The sequence below is a fragment of the Miscanthus floridulus genome, chromosome 18, assembly GCF_019320115.1.
Source record: "Miscanthus floridulus cultivar M001 chromosome 18, ASM1932011v1, whole genome shotgun sequence".
Taxonomy (NCBI): Eukaryota; Viridiplantae; Streptophyta; class Magnoliopsida; order Poales; family Poaceae; genus Miscanthus; species Miscanthus floridulus.
The window spans coordinates 133,457,637-133,484,195 of record NC_089597.1 but is presented as its reverse complement, the minus strand read 5'-3'; the positions used below and the strand labels follow the sequence as shown (position 1 = coordinate 133,484,195).

The 26,559-nt window shown below is 45.6% G+C and overlaps 3 pseudogenes; 1 reads left to right on the top strand and 2 right to left on the bottom strand.

The window, feature by feature from the left end:
• The first annotated feature begins 241 nt into the window (after window positions 1-241).
• Window positions 242-5,615, top strand: LOC136524730 (uncharacterized; annotated as a pseudogene).
• A 4,605-nt stretch (window positions 5,616-10,220) lies between these two features.
• On the bottom strand, window positions 10,221-12,702 carry LOC136524729 (uncharacterized; annotated as a pseudogene).
• A 253-nt stretch (window positions 12,703-12,955) lies between these two features.
• LOC136524728 (uncharacterized) lies at window positions 12,956-26,004 on the bottom strand (annotated as a pseudogene).
• Window positions 26,005-26,559: the final 555 nt, after the last annotated feature.

Below are 26,559 nucleotides of genomic sequence, written 5' to 3'. Positions count from 1 at the left end.
GAATTTTGGATTTTGGGCTACTGTAGCACTTTCGTTTTTATTTGGCAATTAGTGTTCAATCATGGTCTAATTAGGCTCAAAACGTTCGTCTCGCGATTTCCAACAAAACTGTGTAATTAGTTTTTTTCACCTACATTTAATGCTCCATGTACGTATCGCAAGATTCGATGTGATGGTAATGTAGCACTTTTTTAGAATTTGGCCTGGCAACTAAACACGGTATAGGTTTCCAAGAGAGATGATGTCCATATTTAGATTGTGCATCTCAGGGAACCAAAAATAGATTGGAGCCTGATTTTAAGACTCTTGCTACTTATTTTGGATTTGGATGTGCGTATGATTTCCTAGTTCGAGACGGTCTTACTGCAGATTCTCTGCGATCCGCCCAAGAGACGCATCAGAGGAACCGAAAAGGAACAGAGCCTCCGGCCGGCGGCGGCGAGCGAGCAATGGCAGCGACCCTGGCCCGCGCCTCCTTCTCTGCCGCCCTCCGATCCCTTGCCAGCAGGTAGGCTACGGGCTATGCACGCGTTCTTGTTGTACTGGATTGGTTGAAGGCGACGTCACTGCCCCTGCTGCTCACCCTTGCGTTTGTGCGACGATCCGTATGTATGCCGCGGCGGCACAGCGCTGCAGGAGCTGCTCTCTGCCGGTTCGACGCCGCAGCGAGTGCCAAGAAGGGGACGGCCGGCGGCTCCCTTGTAAACGTCAGGTGCGTCATCACCCTCTCTGTCTGACTGTCTCTTCTCTGATCGTCTTCTCCGACTCCGGCGATCGATCGAGATTCCCATCCTCCAACTCCTGAAAATACAAATAATCGATCCCACGCCCGGCCTTGGGATCGGATCTACATCTATCTATGATCCATACTGCATGCCATGCCAACGTTGTGTCCTGTCATGTGGACGGATCATATATTATGTTATTAATTATAGACTATATTATGTTATTAATTATAGACTATGGATGGATTCCCTGATACTCCCGGTGATTTCTGTTTCTTTCCCCAGGCACACCGTCACCAGCGCCGGCGGCGGCGGCGGCGGTGCGACTACGTTCAGTGCCGGTGCGCGTGGCGTACGAACTGCAGCAGGCTGGCCACCGCTACCTCGACGTCAGGTAGTATAAACACGCCACGCTACTGGCCACCGTCAGAGTAGAGAGTACGGTGACAATTGACAGCAGGATATATATACTACTGATCGAACAGCAAATTAATTAGCACTCCGTATAAAGATCTGCTGCCCGTAAACAACAACTACGATTAAATCCAACAACTTTTGTTCTCATGTTCGATTTGATTTTAATCGTAACGCCTCGTTGTGGTCTCGCCTTTCATGTTTACTACTACTGCTCCTGCAGAACTGAATCTGAGGTCAGTGCCGGCCATCCGGAGAGAGCTGTGAACATCCCCTACCTGTTCAGAGCCGGCTCAGGTAATGCATTCCATTCCAGCCTCTAACAACGTTGTTCTAATTATTAGCTAGCGTGTGTCGGTTCAGCTCTTGTGATCATTCCCATGACCATGAGGGTAACCTGTCGGTCTACCGTGGAGGATATGACCCCCGGTATCTAGAAGACAAGGCATGGACCGCACACTCAGAGGTGGTCCAACCCACAAGATCGATAGTGTACCGCAAAGCTATAATAAAATATTATATAATACTAAATATATATATTTTTATAACCCTACCCTTCTAAAGTATATAAGGAGGGGCAGGGGTTTCCTAGTCGACATCCCCATACAGATCCTAGGCCTAGCCTAAGGCATCTGATCACACGCAACATCGTACAATAACCAATACAATCCAACAGGCCACAAGAGTAGTGTATTACGTCGCACCGACGGCCCGAACATATCTAACTCTTGTGTCTCTGTTGCCTTCTTGTTCTTGATTACACGTATCTCTGTCGATCAATCTACCTTCGTATGACACCCCTCGAAGGATTGCCGACGATATTCTGTCAACAATTGGCGCGCCAGATAGGGGTGTGCGTGTTGTTTCCATAACGAACAAGATGGTACGTTTTGCATGCTCCTCGTCCTTCCCACAGCCCGCCCAGATCTTTACGGTCGGATCGATCTCCTGGGTCATCAATGCTGACGGAGACGGAGAGATCATCGATCCGGTGCAGATCGATTCTGCGCCGGCCATGTCAGCCCCTGCAACAGCAGATCCGATCTCGGAACTACCTCTGAGGTCGCCTTCACCAACAGCTCGCCGCCAGCTGCCCCGCTACTCGAGGAAGCTGGTCGGCAACGACGATCTGATCGCACCCATCGATCAAGCTGGCCAGAAGCTCGCCGACCACCTGGGGACAACAATAACGCCTTCCAGGATCACGATAAAGTGGTTGCAACTATCTTCGGGGGCCTCGCCGCCATCGAGAACAGAAGAGATTGAAAACTCACCGCCCGCCGGGTGCTCGCCGTCAACGCCGACCAGATAACGCCATACGCCGTCGACCAGACATTCTGTCTAAAGCTAAGTCACGCTTTAATATTTTTCTAAATATTCTCCAACCTTCATATATCTCCATGATGTTTCTCCGAGCTGTTTTCTCTATGTTTGTTCACCAAACGATTTTCTTTCATGTATACCATCTTAAAGATGACATACCGCTAAGTCTAAGGCGAACCCCCGAACTGTCATGTTGACGCTCGGATGTCCCCAGAGACAGTCATGTCTCCGACTTCTCCCTACACGTGCACGAGTGTCTGTCATCTGCGTTATAGGTGGTCGGCAACGGCTCCTTAGCGATGCTTTGTTCTTCCTACACGCACACGGGGCCCGCACGCCACGTTATGGTTAACGGGCTAGCTAGGGCTGAAGACTCAGCTACACACTAACTGGTCGGGCGGTTTATATTAAATATAAATATATTTTCATAATAACACTAAGTGTTCACACCAACTGATCGTCGAGCTGCATACGCTATTTTATCACCATTGCTAATTCTTCTCCGGAGTTCATATATTTTACATCATGTACTACCCGTTCTACATATTTGTATTGCAGGATCATCGTCTAGGTGGTCGGACCACCTGGTGCTCGGACTTCTCCACCGATCAACTGGTCGGACCGCTAGGTTCATGGACTTCGTCGCCGATTAGTTGATTGGACTGTTCGCCGGTCGCTTCTACTTTACCGTCAACCAGTTGACCGGACTGTTCGTCGCTCATGCTTTATCGTCAGCTATACTAGGGGCTTACCAGCTAAGCTGGGGACTCCTCGGCGTTCGGATTGTTCGTCGCTTCATCGTCAGCTACGCTGGGGACTCCTCGGTGTTCGGATTCTTCGTGCAAGCGTCTCCAGCTAAGCTAAGGACTCCCTTGGTGGTCGGACCACCTATCAGACGGACTTCACTGTCAACCAACTGGTCGGACTGCTCGGCGCTCACCCCTGCTCGGCGCTCACTCCTGCTCGGCGACCAGTTGGTTGGACTGCTCATCGCATGGGCTTCATCACCAGCTACGCTGGGGACTCCTCGGTGCTCGAATTCTTCATGCAAATGTCACCAGCTAAGCCAGGGACTTCCCGGTGCTCGGATTCTTCGTGCAAGTGTCGCCAGCTAAGCTGGGGACTCCCTTGGTGGTTGGATCTTGCTACGTCTCATCGGTGTGCTATCAAGCTATTCCATGTTGTTCGGATCAGGGTGCTGATCTTAGGCAGCAAGTCTGGGGTCTTGATACACGCATGTCAGATGATGTCGGCAAGCGTTCAGACTTCTTTAATTTGACACTGCTACAAGATTTATTCTTCATCTTCCAACAGGCTCGGGGACTAAGTGGCTACACTTCACCTGGCGGTGAATGTAGTGCTTATTTCTTGATTTACCCTCCTTATTGGCGGAGTCTAAGTGACTACACTTCTCCTAAGTGAAAGAATTTTTAAATTTTATCTTGAGCCCCTTGCATCCTTCTAGCAAGCCTTACTTGGCTAAGTCCGAGGTATTCTAACCAGTTAAACTGGTCGCCATTGACTTTCTCTGTCCAGGTCACTAGTTAAACTGACCGGCTTCGACTTTCACCATCCAGGTCACCAGTTAAACTGATCGGCTTCAACTTCCACCGCTCGGATCACCGATTAAACTGATCGGCTTCACGTCAAAGTACTCGAACTTGTTCAAGATAGAGTTGCTCAAAGGATACAAGGCGCTCGGGGACTGGCTGTGGGGGATATGACCCTCGATATCCATAAGACAAGACATGGTCTGCACCATCAGAGGTGGCACAGCCCACAAGATCGATGCGTGCACCGCAAGGCTACAATAAGACATTGTATAATATCAAATATGATACTTTCTTTGTAACCCTACCCCTTTAGAGCATATAAGGAGGGGCAGAGATTCCCTAGTCAACATCCTCATACAGATCCTAGGCCTAGCCTAAGGCATCTGATCACATGCAACATCGTACAACAACCAATATAATCCAATAGGCCACAGGAGTAGGGTATTACGTCACACCAATGGCCCAAACATGTCTAACTATTGTGTCTCTGTTGTCTTCTTGTTCTTGATTACACGTATCTCTGCCGATCAATCTATCTTCGTGGGATACCCCTCGGAGGACTGCCGATGATATTCTGTCGACATCTACTCATGGTTCTCACTTGTCAAAGCCCATTAGGAACGTTTCATTCATGTTTTTTTAATCTTTCGCAAATGTGCCTTAGCACGTATTTCATTAAGAGGAAGACGATCTGAACCATTCATGCTGAACAGATTAAAAGCGAATGAGACCGCTGTCAACTTGCATGTTTAAAAGCAAAGCAGCAGCAAACTGAGGCGCCGCTTTGGCTTGGCCAAGGGGCAGTACTCAGCTTACAAACTTTACCATCTTGACCTTGTAACGCGGATGCAGGCTTGTTCGCTTGATCTCCAGATTGCTGGTCTAGACCACACATAGATGAATCATGAATGGGCAATATTTATAACTTTGCTAAGTCTGCCAACTACACCACCGGATATCCATCGTCCCAATGTCCTATATATATATACTCATCAGGCACAGCTTTATGTTAGTGACTCCTTACTGTGCACCAAGTGTCCTTTCAGCCGTGTGTGTGGTGTGTGTGACACCAAGTTCTAGCAAAAACTCATTAGCATGCTAAGTTTTCTGAAATTTTACTGCCTGTAGTGTTACCATGTTTTGTTTTGGTTTACATCTGAGCAATTCTCTACCTGCTATCAACCATATATAGGAACAACGAAGAACAAGTGCTTCCTCGAGCAAGTGGCGAGTATCTTTGGGAAGGACGATGGGATCATCGTTGTATGGTTACTGAACACATGATGAACCAATGATTAATCACAAAAATAGCAGTTCTAATTTTTCCCCTCTCAACTCTGTTTCTATTTCTGAAAAAAAAAAGAAATTGTCACTTGTGTTTTCAGGGTTGTCAGAGTGGCAGGAGATCTCTCTCATGGCAGCATCTGAACTCAGCTCTGCTGTAAGCATGATCATCTTATGATCCTCAGTATCATGCAACCATTTTCAGGGTTTCACGACTGTGACCGATGTCGCCGGTGGATTCACTTCATGGAGGGAGAATGGACTGCCTATTACCCAGTAACGTTTGGCCCCCCAAACCTGTCTACTCTAGCTCCGGCTCTGCTCGTGGATCATAGATTGTAGACTTCTTGTCTTTCAAATTAATGTATAATATACTCACATTGATTATAAATATATGACGCTTGGACAAATGAATCATTTCAAATTTGGGAATTGGGTTGCATGACTTACAAATTTCAAAACCATTATACTAATAGAACTACAAAATCGTTATATAGATTAGAAAACAAGTTACAAGACGGCGATGGGTGGGAAATTTAAGCCGTCTAGTAACTTGTTTTAGAATTAGGCACCAATCAAACACACCTTAAAATTAGGCACCAATCAAACATACCCTAACTTTAGAGTAATTAATAATTGTGCCTCATTTTAAGGAGTGCTTGATATATTGGTGCCTAACTTACAATAATAAAATCAAAACTACAATTGTAACAAAAGTTTGACAACTATGACATATGGACCAGAATGTCTAACCTGTGTGTGAACCAAATAGGTCTACCGCTTTCCATATCTGCATGGGACATGGCTAGATCTTCTACCTACTATAAGAAATGGAAAAGAATAGTAAGGTCAGGGAGAATAGTAAGGTTAGGGTTGGCAACATGATTTTGAAGAGAGACAAAGCGGATCATTTATGATTTATAAGAATCATTTAATTTAACAAGCTCGCTAGAGATGGTTTGCAGTAGATATCACATTAGTGACGGATATATAATTAGCATTCTACACCATCACTAGAATCCTAGATGAAGGGGAAATGGACTTGTGAAGCTGTGATGCATAAATTAAATATTTTATTTATGGACCCAAAATGTATTTTTGGAGCCTGACGAATTAAAGATATATGGCGCGCCGAATCGGCAGCCTCCCAGGGTGTCCACGTACGTTCTATTTAGCTGGTGCGTTCGATAGAGATTCCACGACTCAGATGAAGTGCGTCATAGTCGGGCTTCATCCGTGTATTCCGCAGTGGATAGATGAAGCAACTGGACGCATTAAATGAAGTACGACTTCCTCTGATCATAGGCGGCATGCAAATGGACGGTGGCACGTAGCAGAGAACGGTAGATTCTCAGCGTGCATGGTCGGTGCCTAACTCATGGTGGTCGGCACGCATGCGAGCCGCTGGGGCCTGGCTTGCTTTGCAGAGCTGGCTCCACCGTGGTCCTCTCCTTCCTCTTTCTCTCTCGTGTAATAAATGGCAGGCGGCAGCAGCTCCCCTCCTCCCCTCCTCTCTCTCCTCTCTGCGCTCTCGCTCTCTCCCTCGCTCCTCGTCGCGACCGCCGAGGCTCCTCGCACCCTGTGCGCGGCGCAGCGGCGTCCCCCGACACGGTGAAAGGTCCTAATATGGCTAGAGGGGGGTGAATAGCCTATTTAAAAATCTACAAATCAACTAGAGCAATTTGATTAGTATGACAAATAGCGTAATGCAAACTTGCTCTAGCTCTCTACAAGGGTTGCAAGCCACCTATCCAACAATTCTAGTTGCAATGAATACTTAGGCACACAAACTAGCTATGTAATTACTCACTAAGAGCTCTCAACCTTGCTACTCTAAAGATCTCAACTAGATGAATGTAAATAATAAAGCAAGCTCTCAATTCTAATTACACTAAAGAGCTTGTATCAACTAGTTTGCAAGAATGTAAATGAGTGAGTAGAGTGATTATACCGACGTGTAGGGGATGAACCAATCACAAGATGAATATATAGCCAATCACCGGGAGAATGACAAAGAAGAGAGACAATCGATTTTCTCCCGAGGTTCACGTGCTTGCCAACACGCTACGTCCCCGTTGTGTCGACCAACACTTGGTGGTTCGGCGGCTAAGAGGTGTTTCACAAACCTCGTCCACACGATTGGACACCGCAAGAACCGACCCACAAGTGAGGTAACTCAATGACACGAGCAATTTACTAGAGTTACCTTTCGGCGCTCCGCCGGGGAAGGTACAACTCCCCTTACAATCACCGAAGGCGGCCACGAACAATCACCAACTCGTGCCGATCCTTCACCGCTGCTCCAACCGTCTAGGTGGTGGCAACCACCAAGAGAAACAAGCGAAATCCGCAGCGCAACACGAATACCAAGTGCCACTAGATGCAATCACTCAAGCAATGCACTTGGATTCTCTCCCAATCTCACAATGATGATGGATCAATGATGGAGATGAGTGGGAGGGCTTTGGTTCAGCTCACAAGGTTGCTATGTCAATGAAAATGTGCAAGAGTTATCCCTTGAGCCGGCCATGGGGCTATAAATAGAGCCCCCATCAAATAGAGCCGTTGTACCCCTTCACTGGGCAAAACATGCTCTGACCGGACGCTCCGGTCATACCGACCGGACGCTGGCCCTCAGCGTCCGGTCGCTCGATGGACGCCACGCGTCACCAGCTTCAAACGCTATTCGTCAGATTTCAACGGCTACGAAGCTGACCGGACGCTCCGGTCAAAACTGACCGGACGCTGAAGCCCCAGCGTCCGGTCGTTTCCAGTAAGCTCCCCGAGGCATGTTTTTTCGACCGGACGCGTCCGGTCCACCTTGACCGGACGCAGACCAGCGTCCGGTGCTCAACCCTATCCACTGTGCCGTCTGACAGCTCGACCGGACGCAGCCTTTCAGCGTCCGGTCGCTGAGTGACCCAGCGTCCGGTCAGTAGACCGACGCCAGCATCATTTCGACCAACTCCATTTTAACTCTAACTTCTTCACCCTTGCTCAAATGTGCCAACCACCAAGAATTTTGCATCCGGCGCAATAGAAAATAGATATTTCATTTTTCCAAAAGCGCCGAATCCTGCCGAGCTTGCTCGGCGGGAGGGAGAGAGGGACCCAAACCCATCTCAACCCTGCAAACACCTTGTGCACATGTGTTAGCATATTTTCACAAATATTTTCAAGGGTGTTAGCACTCCACTAGATCCTAAATGCATATGCAATGAGTTAGAGCATCTAGTGGCACTTTGATAACCGCATTTCGATACGAGTCACACTCCTCTTAATAGTACGGCTATCTATCCTAAATGTGATCACACTCACTAAGTGTCTTGATCACTAAAATAAAATGGCTCCTACATTTTATACCTTTGCCTTGAGCCTTTTGTTTTTCTCTTTATTCTTTTCCAAGTTCAAGCATTTGATCATCACCATGCTATCACCATTGTCATGATCTTCGTCATTGCTTCATCACTTGGAGTAGTGCTACCTATCTCATAATCATCTTGATAAACTAGGTTAGCACTTAGGGTTTCATCAATTAACCAAAACCAAACTAGAGCTTTCAATCTCCCCCTTTTTGGTAATTGATGACAACCCTTATACAAAGATATGAATTAAAGTTCATTTGAATCCATGTTGCTTGCCCAAGCTTATTTACCATGTGTAAAGGGTATAGGCAAGTTTCATGAACTCCATATGGTAGTAATTGCTCCCCCTACATATGTGCTAAGAGTTTGGATTGTAACTTGCACATATGCTTAGATAGGAAATATAGAAGTCAATTTCTACCAAATGATGCTAAGGTATAAGAGATGGACCTTTGAAGCGTGATACCAATCAGAGTGCACCAATATACCATCCTTAGCACCATTAGTAACTAGACATACACTAAAACTAGAATACCCCATGAGATCAACATTAAAAGCAAGGGTCTAGTTTTCATAATGTGAGCATGAGTCTAGTTACTTTTAGCCTATGCATGCTAGTTTTTCATTTCATCATTCAAACCTATAACTAGCATACACCACACAAGCATGAATGTTGAAACTTGGAATTTGTACCATGTGAGCAAATATATGAAATGTTCATTCAAATGCATCATACAAGTTTATGAGCTTGCTCCCCCTATTTGTGTGCTCAAAATTTTAATTGGTCCCTTTCCTTTAGCATATCTCTCCCCTTATGTCCAATGCTCCCCTATCACTCACATCTTTGTTTCTATCCCCCTTTGTCAACAATTAGCACAAAAGGTGAGCTTAAATTATGAATAGGTTGGGGTGAAACCATGTGAAATAAGGATCATTTTCTCAATTTTGGTTCAATCTAGATTACTTGCAAAAGATATTTAACTCGGTTTGATCCAAGAACAAGCTTCTTCACACCTCCAAATAAGGGTTATCTTGTACCATGTTGAGTTAAACACTTATAGCTCATTTTCTAAATCAAACACTAGGTTTACAAGCCCACAAACATGTCATATGCTACCACTAGATCATTTCAAACATACAAGCAATAGTGGTACCATATAAGCATCAAATTCATTTGATTTTCATGAATGAGCCTAGGACATGATAGGAATGACTAGATGCTCTAAACAAGTCCTTAGTAATGAATGGATGACATGTCAATCAAGTTTACCTTGCTTTGCTCGAAGGAGAGGCATGTCATATAATGGGGGTGCATCAACACATATTGGAGAAGTCAAGTATGTTCAATTCATTTCTTAGCTTGCAAAACCTCTTCTCATCAAGTAGCTTGGTGAATATGTCGGCAAGTTTTAAATCTGGAAGCTGTAATAATAAAATTGGAGATTTCGATGCCAATCGTCGTTTGAATTGCCGACAGGAGACGACCACAAGGTACACCTGCGTGCTACTGTTGCCGATAGCGCAATCGGCATTCCAGCGGACGATAGGTACAGGCATCATTCCACGTGCGTGCTACTGTTGCCGATACAGAAATCGGCATTCCAGGGGCCGATAGGTAGCGCCCACTGTGCCATACGAGCCAGCCTGCTCGGCGCCCTGTCGGGTCTCCAGAAGCCGATAACGAGACCTGACATTGAAGCGGTGGAAGTGCCCCCAGAGCCTGTCGGCGAAGTCCGGCGCCCGTGCCTCGGGCGCGCCAGCGTCCCTAAGGCGGCGCAGCACGTCGTGGTAGACGCCGAGCCTAGTGTGCTCGCCCGCCACCACCCGCTGCGGCGGCGGCTGCGGGTGCTCTCGGTGCTGGCCTCCCTCCATTGACGCCGAGCCCAAGTGGTGTCCAACGTAAGGCAGTCAAGTGATGTTGCATACTCAAGAATATAGCATGTTAGCTCAACCAAGCTCTTTGCAGAGCAGAAACCACTGATCTTCACACTCTTAGGGTTGCTGTGGCGGGTTCCCATGATCTGATTCTGAGGCGAAGGCTCTCCAACAAACGGCTCATGCTTCATCCGTAATTGTGTTACCTGAAGATGAAAAGCCAATATGGGGAAATTAGTGGTCTGGGCCCCATAGTTACTATATGCCATTCCAGGATTAACAATGACTTACACCCAACAGTAGTCTCCAAGGACGGTGCAGCATCAAGAAAAGAAACCGCAGAGAAACAATCATAATATGGGGAAAATGCCCCTTCAGAAAGAGTAATACTCAAATACTAGAGATGGAGGAATGTTTTTGACACCAGTGGTGTATTAGGCACCTGCAAAAAGATTTCTCGGATTCCAAGATAAAAACCACAGTTCTAATAAGCACATACCTACCCTATAATCACCTTAGCGTTCAATACAAACCTCATAGTCTGAAGCTAAGGAAAGAGATTTAAGAGTTGGAACGATGCATGGAAGCTTGGCACGAGCAAAGGAGATAGTGCAGTTCATGCTCAACATCATGTCCTTCAGTTGCAACGATGATTCTCCAAGTGAGAATTTTCCTTGGAATTCTGATAAATGAAAACTGGATATATTTGGAGCTTTGCTCTCTATCACTTTCAGCCTCCCACATGCAAACACCCTGAGATACCTGAGACGCTGTAGGAGGCAAGGTTTCTCCAAGCAAACTATCCTATGGCATCCATGTAATTCCAATCGCTCCATAGCGGATGAACTAGAGAAGAGGCACCCTAGCTCATTCCCTGTAATATAATATGCACGTCACGCAGATGGAGACTAGTCAGGTTTTTCAAGCAATCTAGACTGACTGTGGTACTGAAGGCGCACCAAACAAGCTTTAGATGCTGAATCGAGTTTCCTCTCCCATTAGATAAAAGGGAGCCAAGGTCCGGTCGAGGGTCGTCTTGTCTTTGTGATTATCACCCCATCCACGGTTTCCGTAACTGGTGGGGTGAGCTGTGCCGTGACTTTCCTCTATGGACTAGCCACGGTGCTTAGTGAGTTGTTAGCTGGCTGGTCCAAGTGGGGCCCCGGCATCCTGTTCGTGGGGATCCAGCTTCAGTCAACTGGTGACCGACTCCAGACCCTTGACGATCAATCCATTTAGTTCTCGGGTCCGTTCGACCGGTCCCGAGGGCCTTCTACCTTTCTTTTCGAGGAAAAAAACCATGGATCGTAACCGGTCGAGACTCGATCGTGGGCCGAGAGCAAGAACTTTCTCCCCCAAGCAACAACACGGATGAATAATAAGCAAAGACCAAGATTTGGCCGGTGTTTCTCGGGCTTGGGGACAGTGGAAGCGGGTATATGTAGGTGCGGACCTTTAGTCCTGGTTGGTGGAGCCTAGCTAGTGTAGGTAGAGGGTCAACTAGTCAAGACGTTCTGGAATATGACTAATTTATAAACTGCTCAAAAGCCCTGAGCATTCGAACAAAAGTTCAATAATGTTTTCTTTTTTTCTAAAAGAAATGTTCGTGAGTATAATACTCATGAAATAGGGTGGATCTTTTTTTCGAAAAAATGCAAATAAGGTGAAATTTTGTTTTGTTACTTCTCTAATTGATGAATCATTTTTTCAATGTTTCTAGGTCGTTCTAGGTCAGGTAGTCCAAGATTTCATCGTGAGAAGAAAATCAGATGAAGCATAGCCCGGCCCATTATTTATTAGTATCATATCAGGAGCCACTACGCAGGCCTCAACAAATATGTGGCATATACTCCGTATAGAGTATCTCCAACAATATCCAAAAACTGAGTCCTAATAAACTGATTTAGGACCTTTATAGAAACTATTGGATATGAAAAAAAAACCACTAACAATTCCTTTTACTCGTTCGTAGAATAGAAAAACATAGGGAGCTGCTAGGGTCCGATTGTTCGGACCCTTTCCTCGCATCGGCAATTACTCCGCAGCTTTCCCGCGTGATGCGGACCGTGCTGCTTTCTCCAAAAAAAAAAGAAGCCGCTGCTTTCTCAAAAAAAAAACATTCACTGAACGGTGAGCGTAAGAGGGATTGAACCTAGCACCCATTGTCCAAGATGTCATTCCACTACAACCGCACCACATAAATGCTTGCATGCTTCCTGTAGACTTTCTTCTCGAATTTTTTGAAATGATATTATTTAAATTATTAATTTTAAATCTGGAAGCTGTAATAATAAAATTGGAGATTTCGATGCCAATCGTCGTTTGAATTGCCGACAGGAGACGACCACAAGGTACACCTGCGTGCTACTGTTGCCGATAGCGCAATCGGCATTCCAGCGGACGATAGGTACAGGCATCATTCCACGTGCGTGCTACTGTTGCCGATACAGAAATCGGCATTCCAGGGGCCGATAGGTAGCGCCCACTGTGCCATACGAGCCAGCCTGCTCGGCGCCCTGTCGGGTCTCCAGAAGCCGATAACGAGACCTGACATTGAAGCGGTGGAAGTGCCCCCAGAGCCTGTCGGCGAAGTCCGGCGCCCGTGCCTCGGGCGCGCCAGCGTCCCTAAGGCGGCGCAGCACGTCGTGGTAGACGCCGAGCCTAGTGTGCTCGCCCGCCACCACCCGCTGCGGCGGCGGCTGCGGGTGCTCTCGGTGCTGGCCTCCCTCCATTGACGCCGAGCCCAAGTGGTGTCCAACGTAAGGCAGTCAAGTGATGTTGCATACTCAAGAATATAGCATGTTAGCTCAACCAAGCTCTTTGCAGAGCAGAAACCACTGATCTTCACACTCTTAGGGTTGCTGTGGCGGGTTCCCATGATCTGATTCTGAGGCGAAGGCTCTCCAACAAACGGCTCATGCTTCATCCGTAATTGTGTTACCTGAAGATGAAAAGCCAATATGGGGAAATTAGTGGTCTGGGCCCCATAGTTACTATATGCCATTCCAGGATTAACAATGACTTACACCCAACAGTAGTCTCCAAGGACGGTGCAGCATCAAGAAAAGAAACCGCAGAGAAACAATCATAATATGGGGAAAATGCCCCTTCAGAAAGAGTAATACTCAAATACTAGAGATGGAGGAATGTTTTTGACACCAGTGGTGTATTAGGCACCTGCAAAAAGATTTCTCGGATTCCAAGATAAAAACCACAGTTCTAATAAGCACATACCTACCCTATAATCACCTTAGCGTTCAATACAAACCTCATAGTCTGAAGCTAAGGAAAGAGATTTAAGAGTTGGAACGATGCATGGAAGCTTGGCACGAGCAAAGGAGATAGTGCAGTTCATGCTCAACATCATGTCCTTCAGTTGCAACGATGATTCTCCAAGTGAGAATTTTCCTTGGAATTCTGATAAATGAAAACTGGATATATTTGGAGCTTTGCTCTCTATCACTTTCAGCCTCCCACATGCAAACACCCTGAGATACCTGAGACGCTGTAGGAGGCAAGGTTTCTCCAAGCAAACTATCCTATGGCATCCATGTAATTCCAATCGCTCCATAGCGGATGAACTAGAGAAGAGGCACCCTAGCTCATTCCCTGTAATATAATATGCACGTCACGCAGATGGAGACTAGTCAGGTTTTTCAAGCAATCTAGACTGACTGTGGTACTGAAGGCGCACCAAACAAGCTTTAGATGCTGAATCGAGTTTCCTCTCCCATTAGATAAAAGGGAGCCAAGGTCCGGTCGAGGGTCGTCTTGTCTTTGTGATTATCACCCCATCCACGGTTTCCGTAACTGGTGGGGTGAGCTGTGCCGTGACTTTCCTCTATGGACTAGCCACGGTGCTTAGTGAGTTGTTAGCTGGCTGGTCCAAGTGGGGCCCCGGCATCCTGTTCGTGGGGATCCAGCTTCAGTCAACTGGTGACCGACTCCAGACCCTTGACGATCAATCCATTTAGTTCTCGGGTCCGTTCGACCGGTCCCGAGGGCCTTCTACCTTTCTTTTCGAGGAAAAAACCATGGATCGTAACCGGTCGAGACTCGATCGTGGGCCGAGAGCAAGAACTTTCTCCCCCAAGCAACAACACGGATGAATAATAAGCAAAGACCAAGATTTGGCCGGTGTTTCTCGGGCTTGGGGACAGTGGAAGCGGGTATATGTAGGTGCGGACCTTTAGTCCTGGTTGGTGGAGCCTAGCTAGTGTAGGTAGAGGGTCAACTAGTCAAGACGTTCTGGAATATGACTAATTTATAAACTGCTCAAAAGCCCTGAGCATTCGAACAAAAGTTCAATAATGTTTTCTTTTTTTCTAAAAGAAATGTTCGTGAGTATAATACTCATGAAATAGGGTGGATCTTTTTTTCGAAAAAATGCAAATAAGGTGAAATTTTGTTTTGTTACTTCTCTAATTGATGAATCATTTTTTCAATGTTTCTAGGTCGTTCTAGGTCAGGTAGTCCAAGATTTCATCGTGAGAAGAAAATCAGATGAAGCATAGCCCGGCCCATTATTTATTAGTATCATATCAGGAGCCACTACGCAGGCCTCAACAAATATGTGGCATATACTCCGTATAGAGTATCTCCAACAATATCCAAAAACTGAGTCCTAATAAACTGATTTAGGACCTTTATAGAAACTATTGGATATGAAAAAAAAACCACTAACAATTCCTTTTACTCGTTCGTAGAATAGAAAAACATAGGGAGCTGCTAGGGTCCGATTGTTCGGACCCTTTCCTCGCATCGGCAATTACTCCGCAGCTTTCCCGCGTGATGCGGACCGTGCTGCTTTCTCCAAAAAAAAAAGAAGCCGCTGCTTTCTCAAAAAAAAAACATTCACTGAACGGTGAGCGTAAGAGGGATTGAACCTAGCACCCATTGTCCAAGATGTCATTCCACTACAACCGCACCACATAAATGCTTGCATGCTTCCTGTAGACTTTCTTCTCGAATTTTTTGAAATGATATTATTTAAATTATTAATTTTAAATCTGGAAGCTGTAATAATAAAATTGGAGATTTCGATGCCAATCGTCGTTTGAATTGCCGACAGGAGACGACCACAAGGTACACCTGCGTGCTACTGTTGCCGATAGCGCAATCGGCATTCCAGCGGACGATAGGTACAGGCATCATTCCACGTGCGTGCTACTGTTGCCGATAGAGAAATCGGCATTCCAGGGGCCGATAGGTAGCGCCCACTGTGCCATACGAGCCAGCCTGCTCGGCGCCCTGTCGGGTCTCCAGAAGCCGATAACGAGACCTGACATTGAAGCGGTGGAAGTGCCCCCAGAGCCTGTCGGCGAAGTCCGGCGCCCGTGCCTCGGGCGCGCCAGCGTCCCTAAGGCGGCGCAGCACGTCGTGGTAGACGCCGAGCCTAGTGTGCTCGCCCGCCACCACCCGCTGCGGCGGCGGCTGCGGGTGCTCTCGGTGCTGGCCTCCCTCCATTGACGCCGAGCCCAAGTGGTGTCCAACGTAAGGCAGTCAAGTGATGTTGCATACTCAAGAATATAGCATGTTAGCTCAACCAAGCTCTTTGCAGAGCAGAAACCACTGATCTTCACACTCTTAGGGTTGCTGTGGCGGGTTCCCATGATCTGATTCTGAGGCGAAGGCTCTCCAACAAACGGCTCATGCTTCATCCGTAATTGTGTTACCTGAAGATGAAAAGCCAATATGGGGAAATTAGTGGTCTGGGCCCCATAGTTACTATATGCCATTCCAGGATTAACAATGACTTACACCCAACAGTAGTCTCCAAGGACGGTGCAGCATCAAGAAAAGAAACCGCAGAGAAACAATCATAATATGGGGAAAATGCCCCTTCAGAAAGAGTAATACTCAAATACTAGAGATGGAGGAATGTTTTTGACACCAGTGGTGTATTAGGCACCTGCAAAAAGATTTCTCGGATTCCAAGATAAAAACCACAGTTCTAATAAGCACATACCTACCCTATAATCACCTTAGCGTTCAATACAAACCTCATAGTCTGAAGCTAAGGAAAGAGATTTAAGAGTTGGAACGATGCATGGAAGCTTGGCACGAGCAAAGGAGATAGTGCAGTTCATGCTCAACATCATGTCCTTCAGTTGCAACGATGATTCTCCAAGTGAGAATTTTCCTTGGAATTCTGATAAATGAAAACTGGATATATTTGGAGCTTTGCTCTCTATCACTTTCAGCCTCCCACATGCAAACACCCTGAGATACCTGAGACGCTGTAGGAGGCAAGGTTTCTCCAAGCAAACTATCCTATGGCATCCATGTAATTCCAATCGCTCCATAGCGGATGAACTAGAGAAGAGGCACCCTAGCTCATTCCCTGTAATATAATATGCACGTCACGCAGATGGAGACTAGTCAGGTTTTTCAAGCAATCTAGACTGACTGTGGTACTGAAGGCGCACCAAACAAGCTTTAGATGCTGAATCGAGTTTCCTCTCCCATTAGATAAAAGGGAGCCAAGGTCCGGTCGAGGGTCGTCTTGTCTTTGTGATTATCACCCCATCCACGGTTTCCGTAACTGGTGGGGTGAGCTGTGCCGTGACTTTCCTCTATGGACTAGCCACGGTGCTTAGTGAGTTGTTAGCTGGCTGGTCCAAGTGGGGCCCCCGGCATCCTGTTCGTGGGGATCCAGCTTCAGTCAACTGGTGACCGACTCCAGACCCTTGACGATCAATCCATTTAGTTCTCGGGTCCGTTCGACCGGTCCCGAGGGCCTTCTACCTTTCTTTTCGAGGAAAAAACCATGGATCGTAACCGGTCGAGACTCGATCGTGGGCCGAGAGCAAGAACTTTCTCCCCCAAGCAACAACACGGATGAATAATAAGCAAAGACCAAGATTTGGCCGGTGTTTCTCGGGCTTGGGGACAGTGGAAGCGGGTATATGTAGGTGCGGACCTTTAGTCCTGGTTGGTGGAGCCTAGCTAGTGTAGGTAGAGGGTCAACTAGTCAAGACGTTCTGGAATATGACTAATTTATAAACTGCTCAAAAGCCCTGAGCATTCGAACAAAAGTTCAATAATGTTTTCTTTTTTTCTAAAAGAAATGTTCGTGAGTATAATACTCATGAAATAGGGTGGATCTTTTTTTCGAAAAAATGCAAATAAGGTGAAATTTTGTTTTGTTACTTCTCTAATTGATGAATCATTTTTTCAATGTTTCTAGGTCGTTCTAGGTCAGGTAGTCCAAGATTTCATCGTGAGAAGAAAATCAGATGAAGCATAGCCCGGCCCATTATTTATTAGTATCATATCAGGAGCCACTACGCAGGCCTCAACAAATATGTGGCATATACTCCGTATAGAGTATCTCCAACAATATCCAAAAACTGAGTCCTAATAAACTGATTTAGGACCTTTATAGAAACTATTGGATATGAAAAAAAAACCACTAACAATTCCTTTTACTCGTTCGTAGAATAGAAAAACATAGGGAGCTGCTAGGGTCCGATTGTTCGGACCCTTTCCTCGCATCGGCAATTACTCCGCAGCTTTCCCGCGTGATGCGGACCGTGCTGCTTTCTCCAAAAAAAAAAGAAGCCGCTGCTTTCTCAAAAAAAAAACATTCACTGAACGGTGAGCGTAAGAGGGATTGAACCTAGCACCCATTGTCCAAGATGTCATTCCACTACAACCGCACCACATAAATGCTTGCATGCTTCCTGTAGACTTTCTTCTCGAATTTTTTGAAATGATATTATTTAAATTATTAATTTTAAATCTGGAAGCTGTAATAATAAAATTGGAGATTTCGATGCCAATCGTCGTTTGAATTGCCGACAGGAGACGACCACAAGGTACACCTGCGTGCTACTGTTGCCGATAGCGCAATCGGCATTCCAGCGGACGATAGGTACAGGCATCATTCCACGTGCGTGCTACTGTTGCCGATAGAGAAATCGGCATTCCAGGGGCCGATAGGTAGCGCCCACTGTGCCATACGAGCCAGCCTGCTCGGCGCCCTGTCGGGTCTCCAGAAGCCGATAACGAGACCTGACATTGAAGCGGTGGAAGTGCCCCCAGAGCCTGTCGGCGAAGTCCGGCGCCCGTGCCTCGGGCGCGCCAGCGTCCCTAAGGCGGCGCAGCACGTCGTGGTAGACGCCGAGCCTAGTGTGCTCGCCCGCCACCACCCGCTGCGGCGGCGGCTGCGGGTGCTCTCGGTGCTGGCCTCCCTCCATTGACGCCGAGCCCAAGTGGTGTCCAACGTAAGGCAGTCAAGTGATGTTGCATACTCAAGAATATAGCATGTTAGCTCAACCAAGCTCTTTGCAGAGCAGAAACCACTGATCTTCACACTCTTAGGGTTGCTGTGGCGGGTTCCCATGATCTGATTCTGAGGCGAAGGCTCTCCAACAAACGGCTCATGCTTCATCCGTAATTGTGTTACCTGAAGATGAAAAGCCAATATGGGGAAATTAGTGGTCTGGGCCCCATAGTTACTATATGCCATTCCAGGATTAACAATGACTTACACCCAACAGTAGTCTCCAAGGACGGTGCAGCATCAAGAAAAGAAACCGCAGAGAAACAATCATAATATGGGGAAAATGCCCCTTCAGAAAGAGTAATACTCAAATACTAGAGATGGAGGAATGTTTTTGACACCAGTGGTGTATTAGGCACCTGCAAAAAGATTTCTCGGATTCCAAGATAAAAACCACAGTTCTAATAAGCACATACCTACCCTATAATCACCTTAGCGTTCAATACAAACCTCATAGTCTGAAGCTAAGGAAAGAGATTTAAGAGTTGGAACGATGCATGGAAGCTTGGCACGAGCAAAGGAGATAGTGCAGTTCATGCTCAACATCATGTCCTTCAGTTGCAACGATGATTCTCCAAGTGAGAATTTTCCTTGGAATTCTGATAAATGAAAACTGGATATATTTGGAGCTTTGCTCTCTATCACTTTCAGCCTCCCACATGCAAACACCCTGAGATACCTGAGACGCTGTAGGAGGCAAGGTTTCTCCAAGCAAACTATCCTATGGCATCCATGTAATTCCAATCGCTCCATAGCGGATGAACTAGAGAAGAGGCACCCTAGCTCATTCCCTGTAATATAATATGCACGTCACGCAGATGGAGACTAGTCAGGTTTTTCAAGCAATCTAGACTGACTGTGGTACTGAAGGCGCACCAAACAAGCTTTAGATGCTGAATCGAGTTTCCTCTCCCATTAGATAAAAGGGAGCCAAGGTCCGATCGAGGGTCGTCTTGTCTTTGTGATTATCACCCCATCCACGGTTTCCGTAACTGGTGGGGTGAGCTGTGCCGTGACTTTCCTCTATGGACTAGCCACGGTGCTTAGTGAGTTGTTAGCTGGCTGGTCCAAGTGGGGCCCCGGCATCCTGTTCGTGGGGATCCAGCTTCAGTCAACTGGTGACCGACTCCAGACCCTTGACGATCAATCCATTTAGTTCTCGGGTCCGTTCGACCGGTCCCGAGGGCCTTCTACCTTTCTTTTCGAGGAAAAAACCATGGATCGTAACCGGTCGAGACTCGATCGTGGGCCGAGAGCAAGAACTTTCTCCCCCAAGCAACAACACGGATGAATAATAAGCAAAGACCAAGATTTGGCCGGTGTTTCTCGGGCTTGGGGACAGTGGAAGCGGGTATATGTAGGTGCGGACCTTTAGTCCTGGTTGGTGGAGCCTAGCTAGTGTAGGTAGAGGGTCAACTAGTCAAGACGTTCTGGAATATGACTAATTTATAAACTGCTCAAAAGCCCTGAGCATTCGAACAAAAGTTCAATAATGTTTTCTTTTTTTCTAAAAGAAATGTTCGTGAGTATAATACTCATGAAATAGGGTGGATCTTTTTTTCGAAAAAATGCAAATAAGGTGAAATTTTGTTTTGTTACTTCTCTAATTGATGAATCATTTTTTCAATGTTTCTAGGTCGTTCTAGGTCAGGTAGTCCAAGATTTCATCGTGAGAAGAAAATCAGATGAAGCATAGCCCGGCCCATTATTTATTAGTATCATATCAGGAGCCACTACGCAGGCCTCAACAAATATGTGGCATATACTCCGTATAGAGTATCTCCAACAATATCCAAAAACTGAGTCCTAATAAACTGATTTAGGACCTTTATAGAAACTATTGGATATGAAAAAAAAACCACTAACAATTCCTTTTACTCGTTCGTAGAATAGAAAAACATAGGGAGCTGCTAGGGTCCGATTGTTCGGACCCTTTCCTCGCATCGGCAATTACTCCGCAGCTTTCCCGCGTGATGCGGACCGTGCTGCTTTCTCCAAAAAAAAAAGAAGCCGCTGCTTTCTCAAAAAAAAAACATTCACTGAACGGTGAGCGTAAGAGGGATTGAACCTAGCACCCATTGTCCAAGATGTCATTCCACTACAACCGCACCACATAAATGCTTGCATGCTTCCTGTAGACTTTCTTCTCGAATTTTTTGAAATGATATTATTTAAATTATTAATTTTAAATCTGGAAGCTGTAATAATAAAATTGGAGATTTCGATGCCAATCGTCGTTTGAATTGCCGACAGGAGACGACCACAAGGTACACCTGCGTGCTACTGTTGCCGATAGCGCAATCGGCATTCCAGCGGACGATAGGTACAGGCATCATTCCACGTGCGTGCTACTGTTGCCGATAGAGAAATCGGCATTCCAGGGGCCGATAGGTAGCGCCCACTGTGCCATACGAGCCAGCCTGCTCGGCGCCCTGTCGGGTCTCCAGAAGCCGATAACGAGACCTGACATTGAAGCGGTGGAAGTGCCCCCAGAGCCTGTCGGCGAAGTCCGGCGCCCGTGCCTCGGGCGCGCCAGCGTCCCTAAGGCGGCGCAGCACGTCGTGGTAGACGCCGAGCCTAGTGTGCTCGCCCGCCACCACCCGCTGCGGCGGCGGCTGCGGGTGCTCTCGGTGCTGGCCTCCCTCCATTGACGCCGAGCCCAAGTGGTGTCCAACGTAAGGCAGTCAAGTGATGTTGCATACTCAAGAATATAGCATGTTAGCTCAACCAAGCTCTTTGCAGAGCAGAAACCACTGATCTTCACACTCTTAGGGTTGCTGTGGCGGGTTCCCATGATCTGATTCTGAGGCGAAGGCTCTCCAACAAACGGCTCATGCTTCATCCGTAATTGTGTTACCTGAAGATGAAAAGCCAATATGGGGAAATTAGTGGTCTGGGCCCCATAGTTACTATATGCCATTCCAGGATTAACAATGACTTACACCCAACAGTAGTCTCCAAGGACGGTGCAGCATCAAGAAAAGAAACCGCAGAGAAACAATCATAATATGGGGAAAATGCCCCTTCAGAAAGAGTAATACTCAAATACTAGAGATGGAGGAATGTTTTTGACACCAGTGGTGTATTAGGCACCTGCAAAAAGATTTCTCGGATTCCAAGATAAAAACCACAGTTCTAATAAGCACATACCTACCCTATAATCACCTTAGCGTTCAATACAAACCTCATAGTCTGAAGCTAAGGAAAGAGATTTAAGAGTTGGAACGATGCATGGAAGCTTGGCACGAGCAAAGGAGATAGTGCAGTTCATGCTCAACATCATGTCCTTCAGTTGCAACGATGATTCTCCAAGTGAGAATTTTCCTTGGAATTCTGATAAATGAAAACTGGATATATTTGGAGCTTTGCTCTCTATCACTTTCAGCCTCCCACATGCAAACACCCTGAGATACCTGAGACGCTGTAGGAGGCAAGGTTTCTCCAAGCAAACTATCCTATGGCATCCATGTAATTCCAATCGCTCCATAGCGGATGAACTAGAGAAGAGGCACCCTAGCTCATTCCCTGTAATATAATATGCACGTCACGCAGATGCAGACTAGTCAGGTTTTTCAAGCAATCTAGCCTGACTGTGGTACTGAAGGCGCACCAAACAAGCTTTAGATGCTGAATAGAGTTTCCTCTACCATTAGATAAAAGGGAGCACGGGAAACTGTACTTCGCCTTTCTTGGAAACAGATCTAGGGTGAGTTCTTCAAGCTCTGGTGTAGTAGCAATCTCAAGCCTATTAAGATAAGAATAAGTGTCAGCTTTATAATCACAGAAAACTATCTTGACTTCTTGAGAGTCTTCAAGCCAATGCCTGAACGGTTTTTTCAGAATCTGGTCAACTATGCTGTTGAAATCCTTTGCAATTTCATCCTTTCCATGAAAATTCTTATCCAAGCCTAGTGTTTTCCAGCTGATGGTAATGTCAGGGAGACACCTCCAGGAACTTAGAAAGGCACGAGAGACACAGGCAGCGCGGGCAGCATCTTGCAGTGGCATCAGGAAACCTATATGACGCCATATGTCCTGCATATAGGTGTGGAAAAGTTTATGTTTGAATTGTAAACAGCAAGAAGGCAAAAAAGGAGAGTAACATGTAACCATAGGTGCACTGTGCTAGATTGCACAATAGTCAATGCAATGCAGAGATCAATAGTGTACTAATACTATATTCACTGCGATAAGTAGGTTTATCATTGTATAAAGGTCACTATATCATTTTCACTAACAGCCTATTAATGTCTCTACAAAGAGTAAAGGTTAGCAATTACAAAGTGTATTCCTAAAGCATGAGCAGTTAACTGTCATGTGAAGTATCAAAATATGAAAAAGCGCAAGAGGTGTCCTAGATTGGACAGTGCAGAGAATCTCCAGGCCAAGATCAGGCCTAAGCTTCGTTTTGGCAGAAGTTGGTATGCTGTTTAGATTTGTTAGGCTTTAGTTAGGCTAGCTATTTGGTCTAGCAGATTGGTTTAGCTTGGATACGAGGATAGGAAGGTTGTTGGGGAATGTCGGCAATATATAAACCGATGTCTGAAAAACAATACATCGATCTGTCTTCCCACTCTCCTACCGCCTGCCCCGTGGGGTCAATGGCCAAAACAATGTCAACATTGCCTGACTACAATCTACATCATCATCCTCCCTTAAACATCCCTTCCCATGATATTAACAATATTGGGTTCAACATTGCATGACCACCTACACCATCCTCATCCCTTAAACATCCCTTCCCATGATATTAACAATATTGGGTTCAACATGGCATGACTACAATCTACACCATCCTCCTCCCTTAAACATCCCTTCCCATGATATTAACAATATTGGGTTATGTGATATTTGTCCAAACCAAGATGCATCTGTTTGCGCTTGCTAGAAAAAGGCGTGAGAAGCAAACAAGCAGAAATAAACACGGACATTTTAAATCAGATAAAAAGAGTGCACCGAATATTCAAACAGCCTGAGCACCCTACAAGTGCAACAATCTCCAGAAGATTCTATAGCTAAAGTGCAAGATGCAATATATATGAGACTTTTCCCTGTGTGCCATTATAAAAGATCGTAATCCCCTGTGTGTCTTTGAAAAAATTCAGCGGTCTTCAGCACCACTACTCCAACTTTTTCGTGTCATCCATACCACTTCCGTCAGTTTGGGCTCTAACGCCGTCAAACTACAGGTGTGAAAAGACGAAAATACCCTTAAGTTCAAATATGTTATTAATTTTTTTGAGCATCTTAACGACTTCAAATGAAAAAAACTCAAAACTAGAAAGTTGTAGATCTCGTCGAGATCTATAATTTTCATATAAATTTTTTTTCATTTAATTTCGCAAAAAAAATAATATGATTTTTCTAAGATATATTAATCATATCAAATCATATTTTTTTGCGGAATTAAATGAAAATAATTTTTATATGAAAATTATAGATCTCGACGAGATCTACAACTTTCTAGTTTTGAGTTTTTTCATTTGAAGTCATTAAGATGCTAAAAAAATTAATAACATATTTGAACTTAAGGGTATTTTCGTCTTTTCACACCTGCAGTTTGACGGCGTTAGCATCCAAACTGACGGAAGTGGCATGGAGGACACGAAAAGGTTGAAGTAGTGGCGCTGAAGACCGCTGAATTTTTTCAGAGGCACACAGGGGATTACGATCTTTTATAATGGGACACAGGGAAAAGTCTCAATATATATACCTTGGTAAATACTATGTTGCTTTGAAAAAAAAAGGTCTGCATAATAGTATACCACCCAAAGATCATTGTGCAAGTGAAGAGACACAAGTTGTCCCTGTCATCCGGGGCCGAAACAATGGGGGGAACAGGATGATCTTAGATACAGGCCAATAGGGCAACACAGACTGGGCATAGAAGTAGAGGCACAATGTGTGTTGCAGAGGAGCTTGAGTGGATGTACCATAACAATGAAGGGTGAAGGCGTTGTGCAGGCTAAGTGTAGAGGTCTTCAGACTACTTGAGTGGTTCTGCTCGGGAGTCGTATCAGTAATAGCTTGAACAAAGCAAGAGTATGAATGCAGTAGGACCATTGGAGATTGCAGAGATAAAAGATAAGATTTATCAGCTGGTAGGTTCTACTTAGACAGCATAAGTTCACCTATTTGTGACCTATGCCCACATGTGGGGCCTTTATCCTCTCTGCCTATTCTTGATTCCCCACCCAGACAACTACATACAAACACTTATGTATAGTCAGTAAAGTTATTCAACATGTTCCAATATACAGAATCATTTTCCTTGGCCAATTTATGGGACTTTGATAATCTGCATTTTACCACATACCTCTGGCAGGTCTGGCCCAGAATATCTCCTCCTTTTGCGACCTTGAGGACTACCATCCTGTTGGCAGCTGGAATCCTTTCCATTAGCTAGCGAAGCAACTTTCGCATCTGTAATGCAACACATTCCAGTTATGACAAGTAAATAGTAAAGACGCTAATACAAAATAAACGCAAGATCAAGCACATGGACTCCCCATAAAGATGCAATTAGTTTGTTAGAAAAAATGTTACGCAATAAAACTGATAAGCTTATACCACATGACTAGTGTCAGTATAAGAAAAGAACTTCAATTGACCTATGTACTTATGCAAGATTACAATCTTCACCCACATCAAGTCCATTTAATCCAACAGAGAATTGTTGTGGGGCCCAACCACCAGTGACATAGATTCCCCCACCCAACACCCTTTGTTCATCCCTCATAGTCTATACTCTAATCTAATCTTTCTGCCACACTAAGGCATTGGCACCCAATGCTGTTCTTTTGTGCAAGCATATGATGGCTAATGTCATATCATCCATAAGATATTACTACAGAAAATCGATGACTAAACCAAAGTTTCTTTATCTTGGAATTTCTGTAACAGAATCTGTGGGGCGAACTGCAGGCGGGCACATTATCCACGTCACACATTAACCTGTGAACCGTCGGATCGAGCCAACTCGTCACCTCCGGCGCGCGGGCAAGCTGCCACGTCCACGGGTGCCTGGTGCCTGGCGGCAGCACTTCGCCGTGGCAGGCCACAGTCTCCAATGTCGCGTGATGCCATGCAGAGTGTCGGCCGCTGGCCACTGAAGAGATCGGCTCCAGCCCCCAGATCGATGCCCACTGTGAGCCTAGGCCTTCCCACGCCATGCTGCGCCCACGATCACTTCCTCAAGACGCTACACACAACTTATTCAACGATATGCCTGAGGTATATAAATGAATATTGATAGATTGATTCCACATTGTGGTATCTTTCAATCAGATGATATGCTAACATTGTTAGCACCTTTTTCTGCCACACAACAAATGGAAGCAAAGGTAAAGCTCGGGATAGGATGGCATGTGATCAAGAGTTACAATTTGCAGGCACTCATCGTATTGGGTACTCTGATTTGTTCTGTGTGAGTCTGCAACTGCAATGCCTGCAGCTTGTAGTGGAGAATTACTTTTTTTTTAAAAGCTAGTGGAGAATTACTACCATGCTGCTGAATAATGATACAGAATTATAGGTAAAGTGAAACTGATTTTATATGATTTCTGATGTCTCGGTAATATGAGAGTACACAATCCATACTCAATAATCTTTGCTACTTTTAGACTTGAGTTAGGAAAAGACAAATCACAGACCATTTTTTGGGATAGGACTTTAGTACCAGCCTCGCCACAATGTGCGTGCAAAAATATCAGAATAAAAAAAGTGGCCTTTGC